The 21,238-nt window shown below is 33.4% G+C and overlaps 1 pseudogene; it reads right to left on the bottom strand.

Moving 5' to 3' along the window:
- Positions 1 to 11,976: 11,976 nt before the first annotated feature.
- Positions 11,977 to 12,095, bottom strand: LOC118610373 (annotated as a pseudogene).
- Between the last annotated feature and the right edge of the window lie 9,143 nt (positions 12,096 to 21,238).

The raw sequence follows: 21,238 nt of genomic DNA on the forward strand, positions 1-21,238 counted from the left end.
TCTATAGCTTATATCTTCCAAAATATGTCTGAAATCTGAAAGTACCTTACATCTCAAGCTATTATTTTACTGGGATGGAAAATGAAGAGAGATGGTTAACAGAGGCCCATGACTTTAGATTTAATAGAGGCCATGTGCATGGTTTTATGGAAGCCATTTCTACCATAGTATATACTTTAAGACTGATCGATTTTTAAAAGGAGATTGCATGGGTTTCGAAAGGAAAATATGTTTTCTAGAAATATTATCCTGTCTAGGTTAGTAGAAAATAAGGTGATTTACTTCTGGAAAGTATCTTTTGAGAATGGATAATAAGGCATCACTTTTTTTTTTTTTTGAAAACTTATTTTTTCTATACTCCACATTTCTCTCTACTTCTAAAATTTCCTCTGCTGGTATCTCTCCCTTTTCCCCCTCATCAAACATTTATTGATCATTATTATTATTTTTTTCATGAGAATATGAAGAAGATTACGATCTAGTCTATAGTTTGTTGTGATTTAAAATCTGGTGGTAAGGACAGGACATTTACAATCAAGGTAAACAATAATTAGCTATAATTAGACAATAATAAAGATAGCATATCTTAAGAGCTATAACATAAACAGTCAGTCCGTGACTAGGCTATTCCTCTTGTGGTCATGGTAGAAATTGATAATCATGATACTTTTCTGCTGTATATGGGCTTAACGAAGAATGAATCTTCTTTGGTACTGAAGTTAGGCTTGGTGTTAACCTGAGAATCAGCATTGTCATTCAAGACGAAACCCCTTTGCTATTCCTATATTATGGGAATCATGCAGTAGTATGATAGGAATTTAGAGGAAGAAGTGGTTAGAAATATATCTACTAGAGAAGTAAGTTTTGAGATTTTACTTAAGAGAATGATAAGACATTAATAGAATAAGGGAGCAGGTCATTCTAGATTAGTGAATAGATGGGAGCGAAGAACACAGGGGTCCTCACCTGTGGTGTGTTGTGGACTAGTCAGCAAACAACTTGGACTGGCTGCATTACAAAATGTTGCAAGACAAGACATTGCCCAGCTGAGGAGATGGAATTCTACCTTATTGCTGTATACTCTCCTCAGAGTTCTAGCCCATAGATGCAGATTTGGGTATCATTGATATTACACAGAGATATTTGTAGAGTAAGAAGGAATACTTGAACTTGAGAAAAAAGAAAGAAATAGCAAAGGAGGCCTAGGAGCCTTAACCAGAAGAGCCAGTTGCAAAGTCTAAAGAGGGCTTCCAGAAGGTGGAAGCGGTCAGCAGTGTCAAGTGATGCTCAGAGCCCCTGAAAATGAGGGTTGAGAAGAGTTGTTAAATTTGACGGCAAAAGAAGCAGTACAATTTTGGTGGAAAAAATGGACAAGGTAATTTAGGTGGAATAATGACAATGAAGATGGACATGAAGGACAGAAGCCAGACTCTCAAAGGAACTGAAAAGAGAAAGTGTAGACAAAACCGTTAACGAGAAAGGATGTATGATGATGGCTAGAAGACACAAACTTCCCTTTTTGCTTACTTGTTGATCAACATGAAAAAACTTTAGCATATATAAATGATGATAGGAAAGAGCGAGTAAGGAAGAAAAAAATGAAAATATCGATTAGTGAGTAAATAATAGGATGAAGTCCCTGAGCAGGAGTGAGGCATTGAGATCTGGCACAAAGGTAGATATATAAAGAGAAATGGAAAGAATAAAGACATAGAGTCTTATACACTCTTATAAATACATACATTATGTAAGGTTTGTCACCTCTCAAGTTTAGATCTCTTCCACATCTCTCTCCCCAGAGGTCTAGACATAGAGATCCAACTGTCTATGGAATCATGATACTTACTATCACAAAAATACATAAAATACATAAAATTCAACATTTAAGTCTTGATCTTCCCTTCCCACAAACCACCTCCCCATAACTTAGGGAATAACTGTGACATGCATTCAGTTGCTCAAGGTATAAATCTGTTTGCATTATAATTGACTCTTCAGTCTTCCTCACTAAAACCACATCTAAGCAATGACTAGATTCTTTTGTTTCTGTTTTATAAATGTTTCTGTACTTTGTCTAGTTTTCTTTTTCATCACTGCTGGTAACTTAATTTGATCCAACATTGTCCCTTTCCTGGATTACTGCAGCAACAATGACCGCCCTCTTGCTTCCAGTGTTACCAATATCTTTCCTCCAATTCATTCTCTGATTCAAGGGCCTCTTTCCCAGAATAGAGAATCCCAGTATCAGCAGGGGAAGTGAATCCCAAGTGGCTCATGAAAGTGTTTAACTTTGGAAGTTCTATTATATCATTAAGGAGGGCAATGGCTCTCCTCTGCTCCTGAAATGGTTTATAAGGTCTTTCACAGATTTACCCATCTTTACTTCTCTTGTCTCATCTCTCATCTCCAATGACCCTCTAGGGAGTATGTTTCACCACATTCACCCGGCCAACCACTGAATGTTCTTTACTGTGGTGTATTTTGAAAATCACTTTGTTTGGTAAGCCTTCTCTATGTCCAGTAGTCTGATTTAGGGTGTTCTCTTGTAGGCTTCCCATAGCATTTTAACCTTCTCTCATCATAATGTGTGTTTATCACTTATGACATTGTTTTGTTTCCTTATATGTTTCCCTAATGAACTCTAAGAATTTGAGGACAGGATCTATTATTCATTATTATATTCACAGTGTCCAGTTTACTGCTGGGTACATATTTCACAAATATGTGTTTAATCAAGTCTTTCAATGATGTGCAGGATAAATTATAAGAAGGCGTGGAAAATAAACTGGATATAGTGTTGTCAGGAAGCCATAATTATCTCATATCCTTCTCTATATCTTCCATTTCAATATGCAAATCTAATCAGAATACCTAGAAAAAAGTAAACTTTATTAATTCAAGTTACTATTTACCATACTTTTCCTCCCTGGGTTCTTAAATATTAACTGGAATAATCAGATGTAGTTTATCCATGTGAAAAATATAACAATACATGAATAGATTTTCTCTCAGAATCTTATTTAGATGATAAAATTAATTGAAAATGAACTGACACTCAAGAGTTGATAATCATAGATATATTACCATCTAGTAAACCTAAGCATACTTATTTATAATGTATTTAAATGAAATACTATATGTTTCTGGATAAATTTTAAATTCCTGTCATTAAAGAACCAATGATAACACTTGGACAGGTATGGTTAAAGGACACTTTTTCTCTACACTTTTCCTTCTTTGGGAAATTCTGCGTACCCTTTCCTGTGCAACTCAATATTAATTTTTCACATGGGTTTTCTTGAGTTAGGGCCATTTTCACTATTTACAGAAAATTCTTATTCTTTGCTTATGAGAGTTCACCAAGTTCACTTTAAATACTAAGTTTTTTAATCAATGGGGGCTTTTAAGGAGATATCAGCTCTCAATTACCCTCTGTAAAATGCCAGCCCTAATTACTTATTATCTTTAAATGGTTCTTTTTTTTTTCTTTCTACTGACATGATTTTTTAACACTCTGGGTTTTGCTCCTGGGCCCTTAAGTACTCAGAGGAGAAACGGTTTTATCTTACACATGATTTTGCAGGAAGATTAATATTCTGAGAGGAGTCTGAACTAAAAACAGTTTCTTCATGGTCAGAAATAAGGACTTTTTGTTATATTCTTTTAAATTCCTTTAACTATCCCTTTTCCTTCCTCATTTTCCACCTAGCAGATTGTAAATGTCACTGTTTAATTTCAGTTGTCAATTACACAAGTAAAATCCTTGCCTGATAATTTACATTTATGAATAACTCATATGAATATGTGGGACCAATAATGCACAAATAGGCACAATCTATTTTTTAAAATGAAATGAGTTTAGCAGAAAATTCTAAAAAAATATGTTGGAGGCATGATAAATTTTTTATATAATCTTTAGATGAAATCTTTATAATGATGACCATAAAGCAGTCAGAGATTCCCACCTCCCTCTTTCTTGTTATCTATCTTCTTGTCTTTTCCATGGTTCTGCATCTTAGGAAAAAAGGCATAAGAAGGGAGTTAATATTTCTTTATTACCTTTTATGTGACATATATCTGTATGTATTAGTCATCTCATTTTTAACTCTTACAAAAATACTATTAAACTTTTAGTATCCATATTTTATAGCAGAGGAAAAAAAGGATATGGGAGGTTAAGTAATATTATTCAAAAGTGCATAATGAATATTTATTAAAGATCTATTATCTTAGCATGGTCAGAGAGACAAGCATAATCCCTGCTTTCCCAGAGAAAATAATTGGTCAGGGAAAAAAAAATTTAGTTGTTTTCCAAGTGGATATATAACAATGTGTAATGAAGCTCAAAATATTAGTAAAAATTAAACGAACCAAAAAACAAAACAAAGCCCCTCAAAAAAAAATGTTTTGGATCCTAAAAATGTTAAGAAGTATATTTGTAATAGTTGGGTGAGTATAAGCAACTTAATGTTGCAGATTAGATGTGGGCAACATGTGTGAATCCCAGGAAGGGCCTGGGTAAGTCATAGGAGGGGGTGCTAAGGACTTGGTGCCCGAAAATTAGAGGTAGTATTTAAATCTACACCTATTTTATTCTAAGCCTGATGAATTCTTTTGATGATATCACATTGTATTCACATATTAAGTGATAGGTATTTAAGAGAGGAGTTCAGCACCATAGACATTAAAACACTTTGAAAGCTTTCTGGAAACCTCTTTTATAAAACTCTATAGCGAAACAGGGACAAAATTGTGAAATATGGCATATTCATCTTTGAAGTCTCATTCTTCTTTTTGTATCTCCTCAGTTTTCTTCTACCTCCTTTGTTTTGCTTTACCAGCTCATTATCCAAGTGTCTTATGGTTCTAGGTATTATCTATACAGAAATTAAAATTTTAGGTTCTTTACTAATTCCAATTTCCCTACTAAAAATGCTTTATTGTCTTATCATTTTAAGAGGTATATTCTAAGGTATCCAAAGAAGCAAATCAGTATAGCAACCAGATAACATTTTCTGTGTAACCCAAAGCAATAATTTCAAGAGTTCAGAAGGAGAGGAGAGCAGTTCTGGGCTAAATATTAAGAAATCTTCTAATTCTCCTCAGATTCTAATGTTTAGGAAGATATCTTATTTGCCTTTGCTTAAATTAGAAACTTGCGCTAACAGAAGAGTCTAGAGTTAGAGACAGTGCTTATGAAATGAGTGTAGGCTCAGAGGTAGTCCCAAGATGAATCCTGGCATCTCATTCTGCACTCTGTATGTAAATTTGAATGTATTAGCCTAATTTTGGAAGTGGGTATGGAGAAGCTGGAAGAGATTAGATATAGGATCCAGATTTTCTCTCTTGGACTATTTGTTAACATTTGGCTTGGATCAGTAATTATAAAATGACTTTAATAATAGGATCTATGCCTCATGTTAACTGTTGGTCATGTTAATTCATTTTCTGGTGGTCAGGAAATCACATCCATACAATCACAATAATTATTAATGATGAACAACCCTTCAGTCAAATCTACATTCAGTTTTTAAATCAATCTATCCACTCACAATGCTTGGTTGATGATTGTTAATGCAGTATCTATTTTTAAGGTATAAAGAGGGTTTCAATTTTTAGTAATGGCCATTTGACACTGTTTTGTGCTAAATTTTCATTAAAAAGGATATTTATGACAAAGGTATATATTTTAATCAACCATAATTTTTATGGCTGTCATTACTGGGTACAATGTATATCAGTTGTCTCTCCTTTATCATAGTTTATAACCAGGAGCTAATTTACCCTGCTACACATGAAAGGGGATTATAATCACTTCAACATTTCCAGCAAAATATTTATAGATGTTACCAAAACATAGTAATGAGGTCAAATAACTCTGGAAAATGCTGGCTTTTTACAAAGATATCTCAACTCTAAAACTTAAAAGCTTTTAATATGCTAATACAAGTTTTGGATTTCTAAGAGGGAATTAGAAGGCATTGAGTTCTCCAAACACATTTGACTGTAGAAATCCTTTTTAATGGAATATTTTATTAGATCACCAAAGTGAATACACTCTGAAGAGTGCTGGATTAAGCATCCACTTAGCCAACTTCTAGTCACTCAGTTGAAGGCTGATCTTCCAGAGTGCTAAGCTGAGCTCCGCATGCCTTAGTTGCTTGGTAAACAGTTAAAAATATTTTATTCTTTTAAAATGTTCCTTCTCTTTGAAAGTATCTAAGATCCAGGTCTTTGGCAAAATTGTGAAATTGGTACGCTCTCAGCATTCTTCATAATGCCTTTCTCTGTCTTCATTAAATTTCCTCGCTTTCCATAAGCTTGTCCTGTGACACTCCATGTTCTTATGCTTGCTTTAGAATGTCCAGAGTCACCCATTTACACCCTTTCCTGGTATATCTTCTCAATGAGGTATATCATACCTCATAAATGCCCACTCTCTCCATCATCGCAATGTGGTCTACTTACTGCATTTCATTGCAGTCCAGCCCTCAGTAGCTGTCAGTTGTCAAGTAACCTGTTCTATGTTAATGTTTTCAGGGCTGATAATTAGCTTAAAGGTGAGCATTGAGGGAGAGGCATCAAACACTTCTGTGCTTCTATTTCAATAAAAACAAATGGGTCTTGAAGCTGGGATTTCAGGGTGGGAGATACTTTTGATCACTGATATCGTAAGACCCTTCATATAAAAAAAATCACAATATGAAGAATAGCAGAACTGTATTTTTTTTTACTATATAATTTTATAAGTTTAAGGCACACTGGGGTCATAATCAAATAACTTCAAAAATCAACCTTTGTTAAGTAGTGAAATACCTATGAGAATCTAATTGTAAAGGAATGTCTCAGAAAACAAATACATACCTGAAGCATATAAAATACATGGTAAACTATAATATTCTGCTACAAAATTTAATTTCAGAAAATGTTCTGAAAGTTAGAATCACATATAAAAAGTAAAGTTTACATGAATTCAGATTGTATAGATAATCATCAAACAAAATTAACCTGAATATGCAAATGTTTTGTTAAAACATCTGTCATTAGCTGTAAACCAATACCTTAAGATGACTTTAGTGGGCCTCAGAGTTCTAATTTTACTGTCTCGCTAGCAAGATATCCCCAAACAAAATTACATCCTGGATGTTTTTTGACTTAATAATGACAGGAAATGTAATAACAGACTCAGTAGTGCCAGAATATTTAGTGTCTAACAATATTATCATTTTATCACTCTGACCTTAAACATTCACTTTCAAAAACATACAATGAAATAGTTATAAATCCTTTAAAAATAATAATCCCCAATTTCTCACACTGGAAATAATTTTATGTTTTGATGCATTGCTTTCTCTTGTTTTCAAAAAAAAATTTATTTAAAGAAAATATTGCTAAAGTATCTTATTCCATGTACATATTTACTTCCTTCAATAAAATACCTTTAGTAAGTTAGAAATATAAGAAACAGCCCTGTATTTATATTATATATGAGTAATACAATATAATAAATAATGTTAATATATATAGGTTTGCTCATCTTAAATACGTGAATTTATGAGCCCCCCCCTTTTTTTTGGTGACCCTCCTAGTAAAGTGGTTTATTTGAAGAGTTTTTTACATTTCTGTTGGTTAGGTTTTGAGCTGAAATTTCAGGGACTTTAGAAGGTTGGAAGATATTTTGAGTAATACTTTTTTTTTCTCGAAACTGCAATGAATTTCTACTCAATATTTTAACTTCAGAGGAGCATTCTACTGATATATGGGCATTTTGAAGCATTGTTGGCATGATATGAAAATGCTATGGTTTCTAGCATGTTTCTTTCTTTTGTAGGCTCCTTCTACAGCACTTTTAAAAATTTTATTTTTAAAATAGAGTTGACATTTAGTATTATTTTATATTAGTTTCAGCATAGTGGTTAGACATTTATATAATTTACAAAATGATCCCTCAATTAGTCTAGGATCGACCTGGCATGTACATAGTTATTACAGTATTTCTTTATTATAGTATATTTTCTATCCTGTACTCCACATCTCTATGACTATTTTGTAACTACAAATTTGTATTTCTTAATTCCTTCACATTTTTCATTCAGCCCCCAAACCCCTCCCATCTGGTAATCATCAGTTTGTTCTCTGTAGCTATGAGTCTATTTCCATTTTGTTTGCTTATTTATTTTGTTCTTTAGATTCCAAATGTAGATGAAATCATCTGATATTTATCTTTCTCTGGCTTATTTCATTTAGCATAACGCCCTGTAAATTCATCCATTTTGTTGCAAATTATAAGATTTACTTTTTATGGCCAAGTAATATTCCATTGAATATGTGCATCACCTCTTCATTATTCAATTTTTTTTTTGATGGGCACTTAGGTTGCTTTCATATCTTGGCTATTGTAAATAGAGCTGCAGTGAACATAGGGTTGCAGATATCTTTTAAAATTAGTGTTTTTTTTTGGGGGGGGGGGAGGGTGTAAATACCCAGAATTGGAATTGCTGGGTCATAAAGTAGTTCTATTTTTAATTTTGTAAGGAAACTGCATACTGTTTTCCACAGCAGCTGCACCAATTTGCAAGTCCACCAACAGTGCATGAGAGTTCTTTTTTCTCCACATTCTTGTCAACACTTGTTTTTTGATTTATTGATGGTAGCCATTTTAGCAGGTATGAGGTGATATCTTATTGTGATTTTAATTTGCATTGTTCTGATGATTAGTGTCTTTGATATCTTTTCATGTCTATTGGCCAATTGTATGCCCTCTTTGGCAAAATGCCTATTCAGTTTCTTTGTCCATTTTTAAATTATATTGTTTGTATTTTTGTTGTTCAGTTATATAAGTTCTTTATAAATTTTGGATATTAACTCCTTATCACATGTATTATTGGCAAATATTTTCTCTCATTCAGTGAGTTGTCTGTTCATTTTGATGATGTTTTCCTTTGCTATGCAAAACCTTCTTAATTTGATGTACTCCCATTTGTTTATTTTTTCCTTTTATTTTCCTTGCCCAAGAAGACATATCAGAAAAAAATGTTACTAAGAGCAATGTCAAAGGGCTTACTGTCTAGGTTTTCTTCGATGAGCTTTATAGTTTTGGGTCTTACATTTAAGTCTTTAATCTATTTTGCAATTATTCCATATGTGGTGTGAGAGGGTGGTCAAGTTTCATTTTTTTTTTTTGCATGTATATGTCCAGTTTTTCCAATACCATTTATTAACTGGACTGTCTTTACCCATTGTATAGTCTTACCTCTTGTGTCATAGATTAAATGATCATATAGCCGTGGGTTTAGTTCTGAGCTATCTATTCTGTTCTGTTGATCTATGTGTCTTTTTATGTCAGTTTTAATTACTATTGACTTGTAGTATAGTTTTATATCAGGTAGGATGATACCTCTAACTTTGTTTTCCCAAGATTGCTGTGGCTATTCAGGGTCTTTTATGGTTCCATATAAATTTTAAGATCATTTTTTTTCTGGTTCTGTGACAAATGCCATTGGTATTTTGATAAAATTGTATTGAATCTATAAATTACTTTGGATAGCTTGGACATTTTAATGATGTTAATTCTTATTCACAAGCAAGGTATATGCCTCCATTTGTTTGTATCTTCCTCAATTTCTTCAATGAGTTATAATTTTCCAAGTATAGGTCTTTTATCTCCTGGGTTAAATTTATTCCTAGGTATTTTATTTTTATTTTTTTGTATGAAATTGTAAATGAGATTGTTTTCTTAATTTCTCTTTTTGATAGTTCATTACTGGCACATAAAAATACAACCAATTTCTAAATATTAATTTTGTATCCTGCTACTTTACTGAATTCATTTATCAGTTCTAACATTTTTTGGTGAAATCTTTATGTCATGTGTACAAAATAATAGTTTCACTTCTTTCAGTCCAATTTGGATGCCTTTATTTCTTTTTCTTGTCTGATTGCCGTGGCTAAGACTTCCAGTACTGTGTTGAAAAGAAGTGGTGAAAGTAGACATCTTTGTCTTGTTCCTGTGGGGTCAGTTGCCATTTCTCTTTTATTTCTGGTTTTATTTGGGTGCTCTCCTTTTTCTTAATAAGTTGTTTAAATGTTTACCAATTTTGTTTATCTTTCCAAAGAATCAGCTTTTGTTTTTATTGATCTTTTGTATTGTTTTTAGACTCTTATTTATTTTTGCTCTGATCTTTATTATTTCCTTTCTTTTACTCACTCCAGGTTTTGTTTGCTGTTCTTTGTCTAGTTCCTTCAAGTGGAAGGTTAGACTGTCTGCTTGAGACTTTTCTTGTTTCTTGAAGTAGGCCTGTATGCTATGAATTTCCCTCTTAGGACTGCTTATGCTGTGTCCCGTGTATTTTGGGTCACTGTGTTTTCATTTTCATTTGTCTCAAGGTATCTTTTGATTTTTTCCTTGATCTCATTATTAACCCATTCATTGTTTAGTAGAATGTTTCACTGCATTGTGGTCAGAGAAGGCACTTGATATGATTATAGTTTCCTTAAATTTTTTGTGACTTGTTTTGTGGCATAGCATGTGATCTATCTTGGAAAATATTTCATGTGCACTTGAGAAGAATGCATATTCTGATGCTTTGGGTGAAATGCTCTAAAAATATCAATTAAATCTATCTGTTTTAGTTTGTCATTTATGGCCACTGTTTCCTTGCTGATTTTCTGCCTGGAAGATCTGTCCATTGATGTTGATGTGGTGTTAAAGTCCCCTACTATGATTGTATTACTGTCAATATCTCCCTTATGTTGGTCAAAATTTGCTTTATATATTTAGGTGCTCCTATGCTGGGTGCATAAATGTTTACTAGGGCTTTATCCTCTTGTTGGATTGACCCCTTTATCATTATGTAATGTCCTTCTTTGTCTCTTATTATAGCCTTGTTTTAAATCTGTTTTATCTGATTTAAATATTGCCACCCCAGCTTTTTTAAGATTTCCATTTGCATGAAATATCTTTTTCCATCCCTTTACTTTTGGACTGTGTGTCTTTTGATCTGAAGTGATTTCTTGAAGACAGCATATGTATGGGTCTTATTTTCTTATCCATTCAGCTACTCTATGTCTTTTGATTGACCATTTAATTTATTTACATTTAAAGTAATTTTCTATAGGTACATAGTTATTGCTATTTTACTATTCATATTTTTGTTTCCCTCCCCATTTAGTATTCTTAAAGAAGTCCCTTTAATATTTCTCGTAATACCAATTTGGTGTTGATGAATTCCTTTATTTTTTTCCTGTCTGGGAAGCTCTTAATCTCACCTTCAGTTTTAATTGATGACCTTACCGGTAGCGTAGTCTTGATTGTAGGTCCTTGCTCTTCATCACTTTGAATATTTCGTGCCAATCCCTTCCATCCTGCAAATTTTATGTTGAGAATTCAGCTGACAGTCTTATGGAAGTACCCTTGTAAGTAAATAGCTGTCTTTCTCTTGCTGCTTTTAGTACTCTTTGTCTTTAACCTTTGCCATTTTAATTATGTGTCTTAGTTGGACCTATTTGGGTTCATTTTGTTTGGGACTGCAATTCCTGGACTTGTAGGTCTATTTATTTTGTCATGTTAAGAAAGTTTTGAGTCGTTATTACCTCAAATAGGTTCTCAATGCCTTGCCTTTCTCTCTTCTCCTTCTGGTACCCCTATTATGCAGATGTTAATATGTTTAATATTGTTTCAGAGGTCTCTTAAACCATCCTCATTTTTTTAAATTCTTTTTTTGTTGTTGCTGTTCTGATTGGGTGTTTTCTGCTACTTTGTCTTTCCAGATCGCTGATTTGATCCTCTACTTCATCTAATCTGTTTTTTCCTTCTAGTGTATTTTTTATTTCAGTTATTGTATTCTTTATTTCTGACTGGTTCTTTTTTTTTTTTTTTTTTTTTTTTTTTTAGACAAGACAACCCTTGGTTGACCTCACATATTGCAAGGACCTGGTCAGTTTACAATCCCTTATTTTTTATTTTTTAACTTTTTACACCTACAGCACCTGGTCTTCCTAGGTGGTCTCCCATCCAAATACCAACCAGGCCCAGCCCCGCTCAGCTTCTGAGATCAAACGGGATCAGGCTTGTTCAGGGTGGCATGTCTGTAAACTGACTGGTTCTTTATATGGTTTCTATGTCCTTTTTTACTATCTCTTTGTTGAAGTCCTTTTTTACTATCTCTTTGTTGAAGTTAGCACTGAGATCATCTGTTCTTTCCCTATACTCATTGAGCATCCTTATCACCAGTGTTTTGAACTCTGTATATGGAAGGTTACTTGCCTTCATTGCATTTAGTTTATTTTCTGAAGTTTTTTTCCTGTTCTTTCATTTGCAACATGTTTATTTATTTTCTCATTTTTCCTGCCTCTATGTATTAGACTCCCAGCGTTGCCTAGTTGGCCTCATATAGTAAATGCCCTGTATGGCCCAGTGGCACAATCTCCCTGATCACCTGTGCAAAGTGCTCCTGGAGTATTCCTCATACAGGTTGTGTGTGCCCTCCTATTGTAGTTAAGCCTTGACTGCTTTTGGGACATCACTGCGATTGACTCTCAGGCTGACTGGCTGTGAGGGTTGGCCATGCCCACAGCATATGAACAGCTGTATGGAGACTGACCCCACTGAATGGCATTTACTTCAGGGGGCTTGTGTACCCATTGAGACCACTCTTTGGGTGTGCTGCTTGTAATGCTAATCAGATGGTGCTCTGTTGTGGTCTGATGCCAACCTATGGGTGTGTTGGTTCTCGGGCTCCTTGGAACTCCTCCCACAGTACTTTTTAAAATATCTTTATAATTGCATGCATGACATTACTTTGTAATTTTTTTATTTTTATACCTGCATATACATTTCTTTCTTTATGGCCAATATTCATTTTCATCTATAGTGCTGAGCAAAGTTCCTGGTACACAATGTCGAATTCATAAAAGTTGATGTGGTAGCAGTTCCTATAGAAAAATCATAAATTGAAACGTCATCTGAAATATTTTGATGCAAACAGGTGTCATTTTAAATTACGCAATAACATTTACACTCTAAACTCATCCTGAGTATAACCATGGCTAAACAGAATGAACATCAAGCGGTATCTAAAGGGAATTTAATGTATAAACAATATCTCCAAATAAGTCCATGTCTTCTCTGCTTTATCTTTCCTCTTTTTTCTTTCTATTTGGTCAGTAAGATATCAGTATAAATTATAATTAATATCTTACATGTATGAATTGCTTTACAGTTTACATAATACTTTTGTGCATATTATTTCATTTAATCCTTACTATAAAGGAGATGAGGCAGACATTAGGGTCTTGATTGGATACTAACCTGCAGCAATGCTTTGCTATCCAAAAGCCACAGTGGCAGGGACTCTTAATTGTCCCCTAATATCTAGTTCTCCCTTCTTCTATTTAATAGCATTGTTGTTACCTTGGTATGAGGCTGCCCAGTTAATGGCTATGTTTCCTAGATTTACTTACAGTTAAGTGTATTCATGTGACTGAAGTTCTGGCCAATGAAAAGAAAATAGACATGATGGGTTCAATTTCTTAGTCATATTTTTATAATGAAGAAATACCTTTTTCTCTTCTTTCTTTCTTTCTTTCTTTCTTTCTTTTTTTTTTTTTTTTTTTTTTTTTTTTTTTTTTTTTGATGACTGGAATGAAAAATTGCCATTTTGGACTCTATGGGTAAGGGTAAAACCCTAGGGATGTCAGAGCAAAAAGATGGAAGGGCACTAAGCCCCATGTGACTGCAGAGTAACCACCACATCAGCTCAGATTTTATTTTGAGATAAATACACTTTTATCTTTTAAGACATTATCATTTCGTGTCTCATTTATAGCCATTAAGCCTATATCAGAGCTAAAATGGTAATGAATGGAATAGGCATTTTTAATAGATCAATTACTTGTTATAATGCCTTGTACATAGAGCTCATCTTTATATAGTGGTTAATACTCTATCAAGCTGGGAGCTCCCCATATATACAGGAGATATGCTTTGTAAAGAACTGACTTACAGAGTATGTTTTTACATTCAAATTAATTAAAAAATAAGTATTTATTATTGTGTTTTTTATATGAAGTAAAATAGCGGTCTTACTGATGTATTCTTATTCTATAGTCTCTCAAAGACATATATTTTTAGACTTTTCCTTCACACTCATTCGTTACACTTCTCTCGAAATCTAACATTTAAGACAAAAGCTGTTCTCATGCTGGTACTCATTTTGTCTTAGTCTTTTATGTTTACAGTGACTACTCTCTGGTTTGAAAAGTGGTATTGAGAATTTATTGGACTTTTCCCTCTCCACACAAAACAAAGAGTAATCAAAGATGACTATTTGGGCAGGATTATTGTGATATTGGGTATCCAACATCACACTGCCAACAATTTACTAGAAGATTTAGCTTGGATAATAAAAATTAAATTTTTGTGGGCTCATAGCAATCAGATAATGAACAATATTTTTATTAATTGTAAATAATCTTAATAAACTTAAATCCTAGAAGTTTTTCTAAAAACAAAAGCAATATTTTTACTAATTTAAATATTTTAAGCTGGGTAAAAATGTGTTCAACAGCTTGGATTTTTCTTTGGCTTTGCAAGATTAAACCCTAAGGTTTACTTAGATTTGTGCCACCCTTTGAATATGGACTTAGTCATTGAGAATGTGTTTTTGTTTTGGTTCATCAAGACAGTATTCTTTCTTTAGCTATAAATGTAAGATTTTTATAAGTAAATGAGTTGAATATATATGTTTTGGATGCTTATTTTTTCTGAAATCTACAGATGGGAATATGGTGTTAAAAATCATACAGTTTTTCAGGAAAAAGAAAAACAAGTTCTGAAAAAAAGGTTCATAATTGGCATATCTCAAATTGAAGGAATTAATTTATTTAGTAGTAAACATATCTGACCTTTCAGCTATGTTCATATTCAATGAATAAATGTCCTAGTCTTCATCATTCCTCAGTGATTTGTAAATTTTCTTCAAAGTTGTATTCCTTAGGAAGTAAATAAAGGCTCCTCCGCCTCTCAGGATATAATTACAAGACTATGTCTTATTTCCCCTTCTTCATTCGTGTTATAAAATTGTCTTATAGATTTCCCTTTGCCATGGCCAGTCAATAATACATAACATTCAGAACTGACTTAAAGAATTCTAAATCACACATTTTTTTTTTACTTAATGGAGCTTAGCACAACCCAAGGAAATACGCAGGCAGAAAATAGATATGCTTCAAGAATAAACATCCTCTTTGATTTTAATAAACTTTTAATCATTTTATTGTGATTTTTTAGATGGAATATAATTTGTACATTTTAAGGAGACATTCTAATACTACAACAGAAAAATGTAGATATGTAAATACAAAACAAAACAGGTTTCTTACAAAGTGTCTTTTGGTTTCAAAGTTCTACCATTTTTTGTTAGTCATTTTATTCTGTAATTTGATGAGTTTGGGCATATGCCAATACTCATGATACCATCACCACAACCAAAGTAATAGCCTTAACCAGTACTTCCCAAATTCTCTTTGTGCCCCTCTCCTGTTTCGCTTTAGTGATGGTAACATTTAACGTGAGATCAACGCTCTTAAATTTTGAAGTGCACAATACTGTATTGTTAACTGTAGGCAATGTGTTGTTGAAGATCCCTAGAACCTTAACTTTCTGCATAACTGAAACTTTATACTCACTAACAACAACTCTGCATTTTCCCTCCTCCCAGCCCCCAAAACCAACATTTGATTCTCTGCTTCTGTGAATTTGACTATTTTAGATACCTGACATAAGTAGAATCACGCAATATTTGTTCTTCTGTGACTGGCTTGTTTCAATTAGCCTAACGTCCTCCAGGTCCACCCATCTCATCAAAAATGGCAGAATTTTGTTCTTTTTTAAGCTGAATAATATTCCATTGTCTATGCACATACCACACTTTCTTTACTTGTTCATCTGTGGAGCTCTTGGATTATTTCCATATCTTGGCTATTATGAATAATGGTACATTTTATTCTTTAGATTGTTTTTAGTTCATTTATCATTGAATAAAACACAGATTTGAAAGCTCTCTTTACTACTCAAAATGTGATTCAAGGACCAGCAATTTAGCTATCACATGGGAACCTGTTAGAAGGAGAATCTCAACCCCATTACACATCTCCAGGTGATGGTGTTTAACTGCCCTGAAAGACAAGCCATCAGACTTGGGTGTGAATGTGTGCATGTGTGTGTTTTTGAATGGGGATATTGTTTGTTGATAGAAGTGTCATTTATCTTTGTTTTCATATTATGATAACTAAATTCAATTTATAATCAATAAGATCACATGTGAATTGACCTACACATTTGATCCAGAGTTTTCTTACTTCTCAATTGAAAATAATCAGAAATCCCCAATAGTTTTTTCTTACCTGTTAGTCACACTCTATGGGAATTTGATTTCCCATAACTGTATATCCTTCGTGGGGGAAGGGGGGAAACCTATTACAGTCCAATCAGAGAGATGGCAGGGTGCTAATATATTCTGTGGCAATATATGGATTACATTTGGGAAAAAAACAAATTTAAATTAGATAAAGTTTCTTGCCTTTGTTTACTTGCAGGCTTCAAATAAACAAGCTTTTTCGGTCCAACTTATCTTCTTTTAGGGCAGCATAGTGGGTATTGCCATGGAATAGAAGAGCTGCACTGTAGGTGAGACTTCCTGGGCTGTGTTCCTGGAATTTATATAGTTTCAACAAAGCCTAGTCATTCTCATTTGGACAGACTGTGACAAATACCATTTTATTTTATTTTATTTTATTTTATTTTATTTTACTTATTTTATATGTATTTTATTCTAATTAAATGTGTCAGGTTGACATTGGTTAATAAAATTATAGATTTCAAATGTGCAATTCAATAATATATGTAAATTGTATTGCATGTTCACCACCCAAAGTCAACTCTCCTTTCGTCACTATATACCCTTTTCTACCTCCCCTTTTCCCTCTGATAACCACTAAACTGGTTGTCTGTGTATATGAGTTATGGTTTGTCTTGTTTATTTGTTGCTTTTAGCTTTATAACCCACATATAACTGAAATCATATGGTTCTCAACTTTTTCTGTCTGACTTATTTTGCTTAGTATGATAATCTCAGGATTCATCCATGTTGTCTCAAATGGCAGTATTTCATCTTTTCTTATGGCTGAGAAATATTCCATTGTATATATGTACCAAATCTTTATCCAATCGCCTATTGAAGGACACTTTAGTTGTTACCATGTTGGGGCCACTGTGAATAATGCTGCAATGAACATTGGGGTGCATATATCTTTATAGATAAATGTTTTCAAAAATTTTTGGTAGATGCCCAGAAGAAGGCTTGCTGGGTCATATGGTAATTCTATTCTTAATTTTCTGACGACCCTCCATACTGTTTTCTATAGTGGCTGTACCAATATACATTCCCACCAACAATGTATGAGGGTTCTTTTTTCACCACAACCTCTTCCACACTAGTTACTTGTCTTGTTGATAAAAGCCGTTCTAACAGGTATGAGGTGATATCTTATTGTGGTTTTGATTTGCATTTCCCTAATAGCATCTTTTCATATGTCTGTTAGCTGTTGTTATGTCATCTTGGAAGAAGTGTCTGTTCAGGTCCTCTGCCCATTTTTTAATTGTATTGTTTGTTTTTGTTGTTGTTGTTGAGTTGTATGAGTTCTTTATAGATTTTGGATATTAGGCCTTTATCAAAGATATTGTTTGCAAGTATAGTCTCCCATTTGGATGATTCCTTCTTTGCCTTGTTGGTTTCTTTTTCTGTGCAGAAGCTTTTTAGTTTGATGTAGTCCCACTCAGTTATTTTTTCTTTTACTTCCTTTAAGGTCAAATTCACTTGTTAAGTGAAAATATTGTATCTTAATCTTTCCTCTACCTTGCTCACTGTCTTTCTCTCCCATGCTCTAATTCTACATTCTATCAGTTATACTTTTACTTTAGTAAAAGTCAAGCTCATTAATATTTACACTGCATACTGAACCATAAGCAGGTACTGAGGGCTTTGTCTATAGTTGATAAGATTCTTTAAGTACCTATAACCACCATATAATGACCATGAAAATATGGTTGGATGTGGAATCAAGTAGTTGCTGAGATTACATTTCCTTCTCTTTAAGTATAGTACTGTTCAAAATGTTGTCAATAATGTTAAATGAATTCTCTTTTCTTATATTCTACCAATTGCTTGAAATCATTCCCCATTTTCATTGGCCTCATGACTATATCATTAAATATTTTTGTTGTTATTGTTTTTCCTTGCATTTCTGTTATTCTTGCACAGTTTACTTTTATCACATATTATTAAATCTTTATTATATAGTTATTCTTTTAAGCAGCCCTCTTTTCCCTAATGATGCCTCTTGTAGATTATATCCATACTTCTGTCCTCCTGCTCCAATCCCACAGCTCAGAAGTTATCTGGGATATTTCCTTAATTTTATTAGGCAGAGCTCTCTCTTTTTCTCTTTCTCTCTGTCTCTGTCTCTCACTCTCGCTCTCTTTTGCTCTCTCTTGCTTTCTCTCTCTTACTTTTCTATTCTTTGTTCTAGTTGACTCTTAAGTAGTTCTCTAAAATACTATACATACAATATACACTTTTTGAATGTCGGAAATTGTCTTTGTTCTTTCTTTGCAGTTGTTTGGTATCTGGGCTTATTATAGAATTCTAGATTGAAAAGAATTTTCCCTTCAGATCTTTGCAAGCATTATTTCCTTGTTTTTCAACAACTGGTGTTGCCATTACAAAGTCAGATACTAGTGAATTGGTTTGTTTGATTCCTCTTTGGAAGCTTTTAGAATCTTCTTTTCCTCCTTGATGACACATGACATGTCTAAATGTGAATCTGTAATTTTCTTTTCACTTGGTGTTCAGTAAGTCTTTTCATTCTGAAGACATGTGTCCTTCAGGTCTCAAAAAATTGTATTTATTATATTGTTTGATATTTTCTTTTCCTCTATTACTTTCTTCTTTCCCTCCGAGATTCCCGTTAGTGTAATATTGGACTTTCTGGCTTTGAATAAGTAAGCTGTCTTGTTCTGAGAGGATAGAACCCAAGAGAGCCTCTAGTAGCTAAGAGTGACCCTTGTCCAACAGACAATAAGAAAATTGGAACCTCAGTTTTACACCATCAAGGAGCTGAATTCTGCCAACAATTGGAATAAACTTCAAAGAGGACCTGAGGTTCAGATGAGGTTGCAGTCTGGCTGAAACCTTGATTTCAGACTTGTGAGATTCTAAGCAGATAAACCAAATATACAATTCGTGGACTTCTGATATACAGAAACTGTAAGATAATAAATGGATATGGTTTTAAGTCATAAGTTTGTGGTACTTTGTTATACAGCAATGGAAAACTAATACACTTTGTATTTTTGCTCTTTATTCTGGGAAATTTATTAGATATTTTCCAGTCTTTCTATAGTTTCTTTTTTTAAGAATTTTTTTTTTTTAATCTTGAAAGGCTCCTCTTGTTCTGTGTTTTTTTTTTTTTCTTCTCTTTTCACAACATTCTTGCTTTGTGTTAAGGATGTGATTCTTCTATAATCACTCTGAGTTGTTTTTGAGTTCTCTCAGTACCCTTAATTATCTCCCGTTTTCAGGGGTCAGTTTGACATTTCCCTTTCATGTGATTAGGTCTACTAATATGTCTGGTAATGTTTGTTTTTCACACTTTCAAAAGGAGTGGATTGCTAATAAGGGTTTCTTTTACTGTGGAAGTACCTTTTCTAACACTTATTGATGGTCTCTTCAAGGTCTGTCTTTTAAGACTGAGAATTCTAAAGGGGAATCTCATGTGAGGTGGGGCGGACTATATTGATGTACTCACTCTGCCTTTAGATTGAGGGTATTGTGAGTCAGCCCTCTTGCTGTTGGAACTAAAGTTGGCTGAATTAGATGAGCTGTACTCTGAAGCACTACTATTCACACCAGCTTTTTCAAAATTGTTCAGTTTTCTTAGGGATCATTTTCTATTTTAGCCTGGATTTAAGTGACAGATGCTTGTGCTTTGCGTGAGGTTGGATGTGAGTTGGATGGTTTTGAGGGTGACTACTTGTCTTGTTGTCCCATATGCAAACTTCAATTACCCTCTGGTTTTCTTCTACTCTTCTCTTCCTTTCCTTTCCCTTCTCTTCTCTTTCTTTTTTCCTTCCCTTCCTTCCTAACTTTCTCCCTCCCTCCCTCCCTGCTTCCCTTCCTTCGTTCTTTCCCTTCTTGACTTCAGTTCATTACACAATTGAATCATTTGTTTCTTTTTGCATAACTTTCTCTTGCTTTATTTCACCTTACTTTCCCCCATTCATTACTTAGCCCATTTTTGTTTCTTCCTCTCTGCAAATACACTGATATATTTGATCTATCTATATATGATCTTATAAACTATGTTTTTTATAAGGAATTTATATTTATTATATTGTGCTATAGATTTTTTTTTTCACTCAATACACTGTCTTTTAGATCATAACATGTTGTTATACGTATATCGGTTTCCACATACAAATCTCATACAGAATTTAGGCTTAGGCATGTAGACAGACAAGAGTGCCAGAGAGAAAAGCAAAACTGCCTAAAATGGATGTCACACAGTCTACATAGAGACAAAAGGTAGAACAAAACTAAATCCTGAAAACCCATCTCAAGCCCTGGATACAGCCAGGCTTAGAGAGATCTACAACTAGACCATTCAATTATTCGAACTAACACATTCTCCTTTTGCTTAAGACAGTTTGGGCTGGATTTTTGTCATAAACACGTGAAGAGCCCTGGCAACACGTATTCTAAACCCTACATGATACAAACATAAAGGAACCAAACGTATCAATGGGTTTAAGTGTCATATACCATATTGTTGTTTTACCTTAGTTGCTAAGTAAAGATGATCTCATATTACCTGCCTTTTATATTATGACTTATCTAGTTCCTATTAAGCATCGATTTATTGTCAAATAATTTTAAATTATATTAAAATACATTTTTAAATATGTGTGCATGTGTTTATGTTCTACAATTCTATTAAGGGAATAAAAGTGTTTCTCGTTTCCAATCATCTTTTTAGTCCATGTATTATAGGCATTTAACATGTTCTCTTCAAAATACAACTACTCTAAACAAAATGACCATGTAACAATCCTTAAAGTCAATGTTAGTCTTTAATTTTATTTGTTATATCTCTTTAAGGAACATCTGTGATCATTAGAAAG

Source organism: Rousettus aegyptiacus, unplaced genomic scaffold, assembly GCF_014176215.1.
Source record: "Rousettus aegyptiacus isolate mRouAeg1 unplaced genomic scaffold, mRouAeg1.p scaffold_m13_p_12, whole genome shotgun sequence".
Taxonomy (NCBI): Eukaryota; Metazoa; Chordata; class Mammalia; order Chiroptera; family Pteropodidae; genus Rousettus; species Rousettus aegyptiacus.